The sequence below is a fragment of the Chlorocebus sabaeus genome, chromosome 8, assembly GCF_047675955.1.
Source record: "Chlorocebus sabaeus isolate Y175 chromosome 8, mChlSab1.0.hap1, whole genome shotgun sequence".
NCBI lineage: Eukaryota > Metazoa > Chordata > Mammalia > Primates > Cercopithecidae > Chlorocebus > Chlorocebus sabaeus.
Window position 1 is genome coordinate 89,567,060 of NC_132911.1, and position 13,265 is coordinate 89,580,324.

Sequence of the window (13,265 nt, forward strand, 5' to 3'; positions counted from 1 at the left end):
TTTTTTGGACAGAGTTTCCCTCACGTCGCCCGGGCCGGAGTGCAGTGGCATGATGTTGGCTCACTACATCCTCTGCCTCCCAGGTGCAAGCTGATCTGGGCACAATGGTGTTCATAGCCACTGCAGGATTCATCTTCAACATCTTCTCATCTCTTCTGAAAACAAGCTGTACCTTCGTAAACACCTGATTTCTTCGGGGGACTGTCCTTATAAGCTTTACATAATACATCAATGAATTCTTCATTCCTCCACCCAAGCTTCACCATAAATTTGATGTTTGTTTTTGCTGCCATTTTAGCGGAGTTCGTGTTGCTCTGATAGGAGTCCTTTTCAGTGGGTGTCTCATCCTTCTTAGTGCCTCAGAGTGGATCTGCTTCAGAAAGGTTATAACAAGTTAGTATAAGTTTGTTTTAGTGCAAAACAACTGAAATCCATGCAGAGTTTTTTCACAATGTCCATTTTCTGTGAACCTTTTGAAGACCCCCTGTGTTGAACGTTGTCCACGTCCTTGGAGAGAAGCGGATGCCGTCCACTTCCTGTCCTCAAATTGCCCACAGTGCAGGAGTGCACAGAGCAGGAAAAGGCCAGCCCAGAGAGGTCCTGCCCTCCAGCGTGCAGCAGACTGCTGGCCCAATCCTGACTCCCTGGTGTGCCGTGTGGGCCAGAGCAAGTTGACCCACCTCCCTGAAGCTCAGTTGACTCCTATGTAGCCAAGAACCAGTAGCCATGATGGGACTACTTGGCAGGGACAGTTAACTAACTCAGGAAAAGCAACCCCGCCCCAAGGGTAGCAACCAGGAATTCCAGTTGATTCCATCAGCAGACCCTCTGAGGCGTTCCCAAGCTGCGGTGTGGGGGAACGTTATTGAGGTTTAGTGTCATTGGATTGAAGTGCCAATCTGATCAAGGAGAAGTCCCACCCACTCTGACCTGTGCCAGAGCAAGTTGACCCACCTCCCTGAAGCTCAGTTTACACCTTTGTAGCCCAGAACCAGTAGCCGTGATGGGACTACTTGGCAGGGACAGTTAACTAACTCAGGAAAAGCAACCTCGCCCCAAGGGTAGCAACTAGGAATTCCAGTTGATTCCATCAGCAGACCCTCTGAGGCGTTCCCAAGCTGCGGTGTGGGGGAACGTTATTGAGGTTTAGTGTCATCGGATTGAAGTGCCAATCTAATCAAGGAGAAGTCCCACCCACTCTGACCTGTGCCAGAGCAAGTTGACCCACCTCCCTGAAGCTCAGTTTACACCTTTGTAGCCCAGAACCAGTAGCCGTGATGGGACTACTTGGCAGGGACAGTTAACTAACTCAGGAAAAGCAACCTCGCCCCAAGGGTAGCAACCAGGAATTCCAGTTGATTCCATCAGCAGACCCTCTGAGGCGTTCCCAAGCTGCGGTGTGGGGGAACGTTATTGAGGTTTAGTGTCATTGGATTGAAGTGCCAATCTAACCAAGGGGAAGTCCCACCCACTCTGCCCTGTGCCTATATAAAGGCGAGGCGCGGCGGCCGCGGCACTCATTGAAGCCGCGAGTCCAGAGAGCAGCAGAGCCAGGCCGGTGCTCCAGAAGGCGGCAAGATGTTGAGAGCCACAGCTCCCTGCTGGTTCCCACCCGGGTATCCAGAAGCTAAGAAGGTGGCCGAGGAGCTGGCCCTCGAGGCTCCAGAGCTCCTACTGCCCTCTCGTCAGCCTGCCCGGAACTTCGGGCTCTGGGTGCCCCAGATGTACAACCAGGCCTCAGCGCTTGTGGGGATCCAGGCGGAGCCTCAGAATAGCGGTCCGGCGGTGGCCCCAGAGTGGCCCAAGATGGTGACGGAGGCGTGGTACTTCCCTGCGCAGAGGGGATCGGCCTGCCGGCTGCCAGCCGCCCCAAGGCTGACAGAGAGGCCCCCCGCAGTCCGCATCTCAGCCCCCAGGGAGAGGAAGAGGATCGCCCACTTTCCCAGCCCTTGCTTGGACCCAGGTCCCACAGATGCCAAGAGAACCCTGGTGGCCAGCAGCCACCAACGCTCCAATGGCTCCAAGGTCGGCACACAGCCATGGAAGACGCACAACAGGTCAGGGATGGCATACAAGACCTCCACCACCGACAGCTCTAAGCCAATCGTCCATCGTCCATCCTTACGGAGTTTGAAGAAACCCATCCTCCTCCGAAAGTCTGGGTGCCGAGTCCCCACCGTCATCCGCCGAGGCTATCTCCAACTGCTCACCAAAGAGTGTCTCCAGTTCTGCGCCTCCGAGCAGGAGGCGAAGGAGAAGGCGCGGAAGGAGGAGAAGGTGGCCCACGACCGCAGCCCCAACAAGAACGTCTACCTGAATGTGGTCCTGAACGCCCTCAAGAGACTGAAGGGCCTGACCCCCAGCTCCATGCCCGGCCTCAGCAGGGCCGCCCTGTACAGCCGCCTCCAGGACTTCCTGCTCACTCGGGAGCAGCTCAAGGAGAACGGCTACCCCTTCCCGCACCCCGAGCGGCCCGGAGGCGCCGTCCTCTTCACTGCCCAGGGGGAGGGGCCCGGCGACTCCTCCCGCAGGGTCTGCTGCCGCTGTGGCACCGAGTACCTGGTGTCCCCTTCGGGCCGCTGTGTACGCGACCAGGTGTGTTACTACCACTGGGGGCGGGTCCGCTCCAGCCAAGTGGCCGGAGGCCGGCTTACCCAGTACACCTGCTGTGCAGCCGCTCCTGGCTCCGTGGGCTGCCAGGTGGCAAAGCAGCACGTGCGGGACGGCCGCAAGGAGAGCCTGGATGGCTTCGTGAAGACCTTCAAGAAAGAGTTTTCCAGAGACGCTTATCCCGGAATCTACGCCTTGGACTGTGAGATGTGCTACACCACGCACGGCCTAGAGCTGACCCGTGTCACCGTGGTGGACGCCGACATGCGGGTGGTGTACGACACCTTCGTCAAGCCCGACAACGAGATCGTGGACTACAACACCAGGTTTTCCGGCGTGACCGAGGCCGACGTCGCCCAGACCAGCATCACGTTGCCGAAAGTCCAAGCCATCCTGCTGAGCTTTTTCAGCGCCCAAACCATCCTCATCGGGCACAGCCTGGAGAGCGACCTGCTGGCCCTGAAGCTGATCCACAGCACCGTGGTGGACACGGCGGTGCTCTTCCCGCACTACCGGGGTTTCCCCTACAAGCGCTCCCTAAGGAATCTCGCGGCCGACTTCCTAGGACAGATCATCCAGGACAGCCAGGACGGGCACGACTCCTGCCAGGACGCAAACGCCTGCCTGCAGCTGGTGATGTGGAAGGTCCGAGAGCGCGCCGGGATCCAGCGAAGCCACCCGTCCGCCTCTCCCGCCGCCCTGGCCTGTCCTCAGCCCCAGGCCTCTTCCACAACTGCGATCGCTCCCGAGAGCTAACCCCGTCCACCTGGCCGCAATCCGACAGAAACCGGAGCAGCCGGTTTTGCAGCAGAGGGCAGAAGCCAAGACCAACCCCGACCCCCGACTCCCAGTCCCCCGGAGTCCCTGCCGCGGCCCCTCGCGACTGTCCCCATCCCTCTGCCCCTCCCAGACCTCTATCCTTCCACCAATCGCCTCCCGGAGCCCCGAGCCCCCACTCCCAGGCCCCCGAGTCCCTGCCGCGGTCCCTCGCGCCTGGCCCCATCCCTCTGCCCCTCCCAGACCTCTGTCCTTCCACCGCTAGCCTCCCTCAGCCCACCTGGACTTCCATGGTCTCTGAGAACAAAGCCAGCCCCCTGGCCCCCCAGCCTCCTGCCAGTCTTCCCTCCTGGGCGTCTTCCTCTTCTCTGGGGCTTTCTGAACCTCCCCTCCCCCACCCGAGTTTTCCCCCACCCCCGGGGTCAGGCACAGAATCAATGTCTCTAGGAATTTCAATCGTAAAAATAAAAGAATTTTAAAACAACGGAAAGGCATTTGCTCCTCCATGTGCGCTTACCTGTTTTTCTGTAGAGGCACCACGCTGAGGTGGGTGAAGCACTTGGGCTCTGGAATTACACATCTGGGTTCAAATTCAACTTCCGCCACTTACTGGCTTTGGCATCTTGGACAAAGGACGTCTTTGTGCGTCTACGTTTTTATTTTTAAAGTGTGATCATAACTGTCACGGTGAGGAATCAATGAAGCAACCCATGGCAAGCCTTGAAACAATCGCACATAGTAGGTACTCCATTCATGTTAACTCTGTTTCCTTCTTTTAATAGCTTATAATGGGAATTCGTGAACACTGTATCATTAACCCTTGGAACAACCCAAGGGGTGGGTAAATAAAGCTTAATTTTATACCTCTAGAAACCACGCGTCTTCGCCTGCACCAAATACTCGTGATTGTAAGGAGCACTGGTGGTTCGTTTATTATGTACCTGGTACTTTGCACCTATTAACCCAGTTAGTCCTCATAATCGTTGTGAGAGAGATAGCGTTCTTATCCCCATTGTACAGATGAGGAATCTGAAGCACAAGTGTTAAGCAGTTTACCCCACCTATCCTAGCTACAAGTCAGGTGCAGGCAGCCTGGCTGCAGAGCCCCTGCTCTGTGGGCTGCACTACCTGACTTCCCAGGAGTATGTATGCTGAGAGTCAAAGTGGATTCTTCCACACAGACCAACCGATTACAACGTCTGAATCAGTCAAGCGACTTCCAACTGGGCTCCAGGAGAGAAGGAACCATCACGCCTGTCTAAATCCATGTTCCCATTTTGAATCTCCAAGGAGAGATGAGACACCAAGTAGCTAGTTTTGGTGGAGTGGCTGATTTTATACGTGTGTTTGTGTGTGTGTGTGTGTGTGTGTGTGTGTGTGTGTGTGTGTGTGGTGTGTGTGTGTGTATGTGCAGCTAACTAAAGTAAACTGATAATTTGAATGCCTACATTACCATCAATTTAATTTGTATATGTGAGCCCCCACACACCTATATACGAACACACCCTGTTCCAGAACAATGACTTAGTGAAGAACTGGATTTCCACTCTGTCAGACAAATTGACGAAAGCACTGAAGTAGGGCATTTCTGATTGATTTTACCGTTGCTGGGATTCTCTTTTCCTTTATAACATAGACTCCTTCTGCGGATATTTCATAAATAAAACCTTTTTTTTTTTTATTGTGCGTTATTTCTTTTAATTTTCATAATTTATTTAAATTTTAATTTTAAGTTGAAAATAAAGATTATATATGTTTATGGCCTTCAACATGAGGTTTCATATATGTGTACGTTGTGGAATGACAAAATCGAGCTAATTAGCATACTCATTTCCTCACATACATATTTTATTGTGGTGAGAACATGTTTACAATCTACACTTACAGCTGTTTTCAAGTACGCAATGCTTAATTATTAACTGTAGTTGTCATGCTGTTCAGTAGATCTCTAGAACTGTTCCTATCTGCAATTTTGTATTGTTCGACTAACATCTCCCCAGTCCCTCCCCGGCCCCTGCCTCGGGTAACCACCATTCTGCTCTCTACAAGCAAGAGTTCAATTTTGTTAGATTCCACGTAGAAGTGAGATCATGCAGCATTTGTCTTTCTGTGCTTGCTCTTTACAACTTTATTACGTATTTATTCATCTTTTCAGACGGGGTCTCACTCTGTCACCCAGGCTGGAGTACAGTGACACAAACATGGCTCACCATGGCCTCCACCTCCCACGGTAAAGAGATTCTCCCACTTCAGTCTCCTGAGTAGTTAATACCACAGGCGTCCAACACCACACCCGGCTAATTGTTGTATTTTTTCTAGAGATGGGGTTTCTCCATGTTGCCCAGGTTGATCGCCAACTCCTGGGCTCAAGTGCTCCACCTGTCTTGGCATCCCAAAGAACTAGGATTAGAGGCATGAGCCACCGTGCCCGGCCTCTGCTTTATCTCACTCAGTATAACATCGTCTAGGCTCATTCGTGTTACGAATGACACATTTCCCTTTTTTTTTTTTTTTTTTTTTTTTAAATAGCATTCTCTTGGGTATTGGGTATGTATGTCTTTTTTTTTTTTTTTTTGGACAGAGTTTCCCTCACGTCGCCCGGGCCGGAGTGCAGTGGCATGATGTTGGCTCACTACATCCTCTGCCTCCCAGGTGCAAGCTGATCTGGGCACAATGGTGTTCATAGCCACTGCAGGATTCATCTTCAACATCTTCTCATCTCTTCTGAAAACAAGCTGTACCTTCGTAAACACCTGATTTCTTCGGGGGACTGTCCTTATAAGCTTTACATAATACATCAATGAATTCTTCATTCCTCCACCCAAGCTTCACCATAAATTTGATGTTTGTTTTTGCTGCCATTTTAGCGGAGTTCGTGTTGCTCTGATAGGAGTCCTTTTCAGTGGGTGTCTCATCCTTCTTAGTGCCTCAGAGTGGATCTGCTTCAGAAAGGTTATAACAAGTTAGTATAAGTTTGTTTTAGTGCAAAACAACTGAAATCCATGCAGAGTTTTTTCACAATGTCCATTTTCTGTGAACCTTTTGAAGACCCCCTGTGTTGAACGTTGTCCACGTCCTTGGAGAGAAGCGGATGCCGTCCACTTCCTGTCCTCAAATTGCCCACAGTGCAGGAGTGCACAGAGCAGGAAAAGGCCAGCCCAGAGAGGTCCTGCCCTCCAGCGTGCAGCAGACTGCTGGCCCAATCCTGACTCCCTGGTGTGCCGTGTGGGCCAGAGCAAGTTGACCCACCTCCCTGAAGCTCAGTTGACTCCTATGTAGCCAAGAACCAGTAGCCATGATGGGACTACTTGGCAGGGACAGTTAACTAACTCAGGAAAAGCAACCCCGCCCCAAGGGTAGCAACCAGGAATTCCAGTTGATTCCATCAGCAGACCCTCTGAGGCGTTCCCAAGCTGCGGTGTGGGGGAACGTTATTGAGGTTTAGTGTCATTGGATTGAAGTGCCAATCTGATCAAGGAGAAGTCCCACCCACTCTGACCTGTGCCAGAGCAAGTTGACCCACCTCCCTGAAGCTCAGTTTACACCTTTGTAGCCCAGAACCAGTAGCCGTGATGGGACTACTTGGCAGGGACAGTTAACTAACTCAGGAAAAGCAACCTCGCCCCAAGGGTAGCAACTAGGAATTCCAGTTGATTCCATCAGCAGACCCTCTGAGGCGTTCCCAAGCTGCGGTGTGGGGGAACGTTATTGAGGTTTAGTGTCATCGGATTGAAGTGCCAATCTAATCAAGGAGAAGTCCCACCCACTCTGACCTGTGCCAGAGCAAGTTGACCCACCTCCCTGAAGCTCAGTTTACACCTTTGTAGCCCAGAACCAGTAGCCGTGATGGGACTACTTGGCAGGGACAGTTAACTAACTCAGGAAAAGCAACCTCGCCCCAAGGGTAGCAACCAGGAATTCCAGTTGATTCCATCAGCAGACCCTCTGAGGCGTTCCCAAGCTGCGGTGTGGGGGAACGTTATTGAGGTTTAGTGTCATTGGATTGAAGTGCCAATCTAACCAAGGGGAAGTCCCACCCACTCTGCCCTGTGCCTATATAAAGGCGAGGCGCGGCGGCCGCGGCACTCATTGAAGCCGCGAGTCCAGAGAGCAGCAGAGCCAGGCCGGTGCTCCAGAAGGCGGCAAGATGTTGAGAGCCACAGCTCCCTGCTGGTTCCCACCCGGGTATCCAGAAGCTAAGAAGGTGGCCGAGGAGCTGGCCCTCGAGGCTCCAGAGCTCCTACTGCCCTCTCGTCAGCCTGCCCGGAACTTCGGGCTCTGGGTGCCCCAGATGTACAACCAGGCCTCAGCGCTTGTGGGGATCCAGGCGGAGCCTCAGAATAGCGGTCCGGCGGTGGCCCCAGAGTGGCCCAAGATGGTGACGGAGGCGTGGTACTTCCCTGCGCAGAGGGGATCGGCCTGCCGGCTGCCAGCCGCCCCAAGGCTGACAGAGAGGCCCCCCGCAGTCCGCATCTCAGCCCCCAGGGAGAGGAAGAGGATCGCCCACTTTCCCAGCCCTTGCTTGGACCCAGGTCCCACAGATGCCAAGAGAACCCTGGTGGCCAGCAGCCACCAACGCTCCAATGGCTCCAAGGTCGGCACACAGCCATGGAAGACGCACAACAGGTCAGGGATGGCATACAAGACCTCCACCACCGACAGCTCTAAGCCAATCGTCCATCGTCCATCCTTACGGAGTTTGAAGAAACCCATCCTCCTCCGAAAGTCTGGGTGCCGAGTCCCCACCGTCATCCGCCGAGGCTATCTCCAACTGCTCACCAAAGAGTGTCTCCAGTTCTGCGCCTCCGAGCAGGAGGCGAAGGAGAAGGCGCGGAAGGAGGAGAAGGTGGCCCACGACCGCAGCCCCAACAAGAACGTCTACCTGAATGTGGTCCTGAACGCCCTCAAGAGACTGAAGGGCCTGACCCCCAGCTCCATGCCCGGCCTCAGCAGGGCCGCCCTGTACAGCCGCCTCCAGGACTTCCTGCTCACTCGGGAGCAGCTCAAGGAGAACGGCTACCCCTTCCCGCACCCCGAGCGGCCCGGAGGCGCCGTCCTCTTCACTGCCCAGGGGGAGGGGCCCGGCGACTCCTCCCGCAGGGTCTGCTGCCGCTGTGGCACCGAGTACCTGGTGTCCCCTTCGGGCCGCTGTGTACGCGACCAGGTGTGTTACTACCACTGGGGGCGGGTCCGCTCCAGCCAAGTGGCCGGAGGCCGGCTTACCCAGTACACCTGCTGTGCAGCCGCTCCTGGCTCCGTGGGCTGCCAGGTGGCAAAGCAGCACGTGCGGGACGGCCGCAAGGAGAGCCTGGATGGCTTCGTGAAGACCTTCAAGAAAGAGTTTTCCAGAGACGCTTATCCCGGAATCTACGCCTTGGACTGTGAGATGTGCTACACCACGCACGGCCTAGAGCTGACCCGTGTCACCGTGGTGGACGCCGACATGCGGGTGGTGTACGACACCTTCGTCAAGCCCGACAACGAGATCGTGGACTACAACACCAGGTTTTCCGGCGTGACCGAGGCCGACGTCGCCCAGACCAGCATCACGTTGCCGAAAGTCCAAGCCATCCTGCTGAGCTTTTTCAGCGCCCAAACCATCCTCATCGGGCACAGCCTGGAGAGCGACCTGCTGGCCCTGAAGCTGATCCACAGCACCGTGGTGGACACGGCGGTGCTCTTCCCGCACTACCGGGGTTTCCCCTACAAGCGCTCCCTAAGGAATCTCGCGGCCGACTTCCTAGGACAGATCATCCAGGACAGCCAGGACGGGCACGACTCCTGCCAGGACGCAAACGCCTGCCTGCAGCTGGTGATGTGGAAGGTCCGAGAGCGCGCCGGGATCCAGCGAAGCCACCCGTCCGCCTCTCCCGCCGCCCTGGCCTGTCCTCAGCCCCAGGCCTCTTCCACAACTGCGATCGCTCCCGAGAGCTAACCCCGTCCACCTGGCCGCAAACCCACAGAAACCGGAGCAGCCGGTTTTGCAGCAGAGGGCAGAAGCCAAGACCAACCCCGACCCCCGACTCCCAGTCCCCCGGAGTCCCTGCCGCGGCCCCTCGCGACTGTCCCCATCCCTCTGCCCCTCCCAGACCTCTATCCTTCCACCAATCGCCTCCCGGAGCCCCGAGCCCCCACTCCCAGGCCCCCGAGTCCCTGCCGCGGTCCCTCGCGCCTGGCCCCATCCCTCTGCCCCTCCCAGACCTCTGTCCTTCCACCGCTAGCCTCCCTCAGCCCACCTGGACTTCCATGGTCTCTGAGAACAAAGCCAGCCCCCTGGCCCCCCAGCCTCCTGCCAGTCTTCCCTCCTGGGCGTCTTCCTCTTCTCTGGGGCTTTCTGAACCTCCCCTCCCCCACCCGAGTTTTCCCCCACCCCCGGGGTCAGGCACAGAATCAATGTCTCTAGGAATTTCAATCGTAAAAATAAAAGAATTTTAAAACAACGGAAAGGCATTTGCTCCTCCATGTGCGCTTACCTGTTTTTCTGTAGAGGCACCACGCTGAGGTGGGTGAAGCACTTGGGCTCTGGAATTACACATCTGGGTTCAAATTCAACTTCCGCCACTTACTGGCTTTGGCATCTTGGACAAAGGACGTCTTTGTGCGTCTACGTTTTTATTTTTAAAGTGTGATCATAACTGTCACGGTGAGGAATCAATGAAGCAACCCATGGCAAGCCTTGAAACAATCGCACATAGTAGGTACTCCATTCATGTTAACTCTGTTTCCTTCTTTTAATAGCTTATAATGGGAATTCGTGAACACTGTATCATTAACCCTTGGAACAACCCAAGGGGTGGGTAAATAAAGCTTAATTTTATACCTCTAGAAACCACGCGTCTTCGCCTGCACCAAATACTCGTGATTGTAAGGAGCACTGGTGGTTCGTTTATTATGTACCTGGTACTTTGCACCTATTAACCCAGTTAGTCCTCATAATCGTTGTGAGAGAGATAGCGTTCTTATCCCCATTGTACAGATGAGGAATCTGAAGCACAAGTGTTAAGCAGTTTACCCCACCTATCCTAGCTACAAGTCAGGTGCAGGCAGCCTGGCTGCAGAGCCCCTGCTCTGTGGGCTGCACTACCTGACTTCCCAGGAGTATGTATGCTGAGAGTCAAAGTGGATTCTTCCACACAGACCAACCGATTACAACGTCTGAATCAGTCAAGCGACTTCCAACTGGGCTCCAGGAGAGAAGGAACCATCACGCCTGTCTAAATCCATGTTCCCATTTTGAATCTCCAAGGAGAGATGAGACACCAAGTAGCTAGTTTTGGTGGAGTGGCTGATTTTATACGTGTGTTTGTGTGTGTGTGTGTGTGTGTGTGTGTGTGTGTGTGTGGTGTGTGTGTGTGTATGTGCAGCTAACTAAAGTAAACTGATAATTTGAATGCCTACATTACCATCAATTTAATTTGTATATGTGAGCCCCCACACACCTATATACGAACACACCCTGTTCCAGAACAATGACTTAGTGAAGAACTGGATTTCCACTCTGTCAGACAAATTGACGAAAGCACTGAAGTAGGGCATTTCTGATTGATTTTACCGTTGCTGGGATTCTCTTTTCCTTTATAACATAGACTCCTTCTGCGGATATTTCATAAATAAAACCTTTTTTTTTTTTATTGTGCGTTATTTCTTTTAATTTTCATAATTTATTTAAATTTTAATTTTAAGTTGAAAATAAAGATTATATATGTTTATGGCCTTCAACATGAGGTTTCATATATGTGTACGTTGTGGAATGACAAAATCGAGCTAATTAGCATACTCATTTCCTCACATACATATTTTATTGTGGTGAGAACATGTTTACAATCTACACTTACAGCTGTTTTCAAGTACGCAATGCTTAATTATTAACTGTAGTTGTCATGCTGTTCAGTAGATCTCTAGAACTGTTCCTATCTGCAATTTTGTATTGTTCGACTAACATCTCCCCAGTCCCTCCCCGGCCCCTGCCTCGGGTAACCACCATTCTGCTCTCTACAAGCAAGAGTTCAATTTTGTTAGATTCCACGTAGAAGTGAGATCATGCAGCATTTGTCTTTCTGTGCTTGCTCTTTACAACTTTATTACGTATTTATTCATCTTTTCAGACGGGGTCTCACTCTGTCACCCAGGCTGGAGTACAGTGACACAAACATGGCTCACCATGGCCTCCACCTCCCACGGTAAAGAGATTCTCCCACTTCAGTCTCCTGAGTAGTTAATACCACAGGCGTCCAACACCACACCCGGCTAATTGTTGTATTTTTTCTAGAGATGGGGTTTCTCCATGTTGCCCAGGTTGATCGCCAACTCCTGGGCTCAAGTGCTCCACCTGTCTTGGCATCCCAAAGAACTAGGATTAGAGGCATGAGCCACCGTGCCCGGCCTCTGCTTTATCTCACTCAGTATAACATCGTCTAGGCTCATTCGTGTTACGAATGACACATTTCCCTTTTTTTTTTTTTTTTTTTTTTTAAATAGCATTCTCTTGGGTATTGGGTATGTATGTCTTTTTTTTTTTTTTTGGACAGAGTTTCCCTCACGTCGCCCGGGCCGGAGTGCAGTGGCATGATGTTGGCTCACTACATCCTCTGCCTCCCAGGTGCAAGCTGATCTGGGCACAATGGTGTTCATAGGAACTGCAGGATTCATCTTCAACATCTTCTCATCTCTTCTGAAAACAAGCTGTACCTTCGTAAACACCTGATTTCTTCGGGGGACTGTCCTTATAAGCTTTACATAATACATCAATGAATTCTTCATTCCTCCACCCAAGCTTCACCATAAATTTGATGTTTGTTTTTGCTGCCATTTTAGCGGAGTTCGTGTTGCTCTGATAGGAGTCCTTTTCAGTGGGTGTCTCATCCTTCTTAGTGCCTCAGAGTGGATCTGCTTCAGAAAGGTTATAACAAGTTAGTATAAGTTTGTTTTAGTGCAAAACAACTGAAATCCATGCAGAGTTTTTTCACAATGTCCATTTTCTGTGAACCTTTTGAAGACCCCCTGTGTTGAACGTTGTCCACGTCCTTGGAGAGAAGCGGATGCCGTCCACTTCCTGTCCTCAAATTGCCCACAGTGCAGGAGTGCACAGAGCAGGAAAAGGCCAGCCCAGAGAGGTCCTGCCCTCCAGCGTGCAGCAGACTGCTGGCCCAATCCTGACTCCCTGGTGTGCCGTGTGGGCCAGAGCAAGTTGACCCACCTCCCTGAAGCTCAGTTGACTCCTATGTAGCCAAGAACCAGTAGCCATGATGGGACTACTTGGCAGGGACAGTTAACTAACTCAGGAAAAGCAACCCCGCCCCAAGGGTAGCAACCAGGAATTCCAGTTGATTCCATCAGCAGACCCTCTGAGGCGTTCCCAAGCTGCGGTGTGGGGGAACGTTATTGAGGTTTAGTGTCATTGGATTGAAGTGCCAATCTGATCAAGGAGAAGTCCCACCCACTCTGACCTGTGCCAGAGCAAGTTGACCCACCTCCCTGAAGCTCAGTTTACACCTTTGTAGCCCAGAACCAGTAGCCGTGATGGGACTACTTGGCAGGGACAGTTAACTAACTCAGGAAAAGCAACCTCGCCCCAAGGGTAGCAACTAGGAATTCCAGTTGATTCCATCAGCAGACCCTCTGAGGCGTTCCCAAGCTGCGGTGTGGGGGAACGTTATTGAGGTTTAGTGTCATCGGATTGAAGTGCCAATCTAATCAAGGAGAAGTCCCACCCACTCTGACCTGTGCCAGAGCAAGTTGACCCACCTCCCTGAAGCTCAGTTTACACCTTTGTAGCCCAGAACCAGTAGCCGTGATGGGACTACTTGGCAGGGACAGTTAACTAACTCAGGAAAAGCAACCTCGCCCCAAGGGTAGCAACCAGGAATTCCAGTTGATTC

At 52.7% G+C, this 13,265-nt stretch overlaps 2 pseudogenes; both read left to right on the forward strand.

Annotated features, from left to right (window-relative positions):
• On the forward strand, nt 1-5,894 carry LOC140712218 (exonuclease GOR-like; annotated as a pseudogene).
• Nucleotides 5,895-5,956: 62 nt separating this feature from the next.
• On the forward strand, nt 5,957-13,226 carry LOC140712217 (exonuclease GOR-like; annotated as a pseudogene).
• The last annotated feature ends 39 nt before the right edge of the window (nt 13,227-13,265 follow it).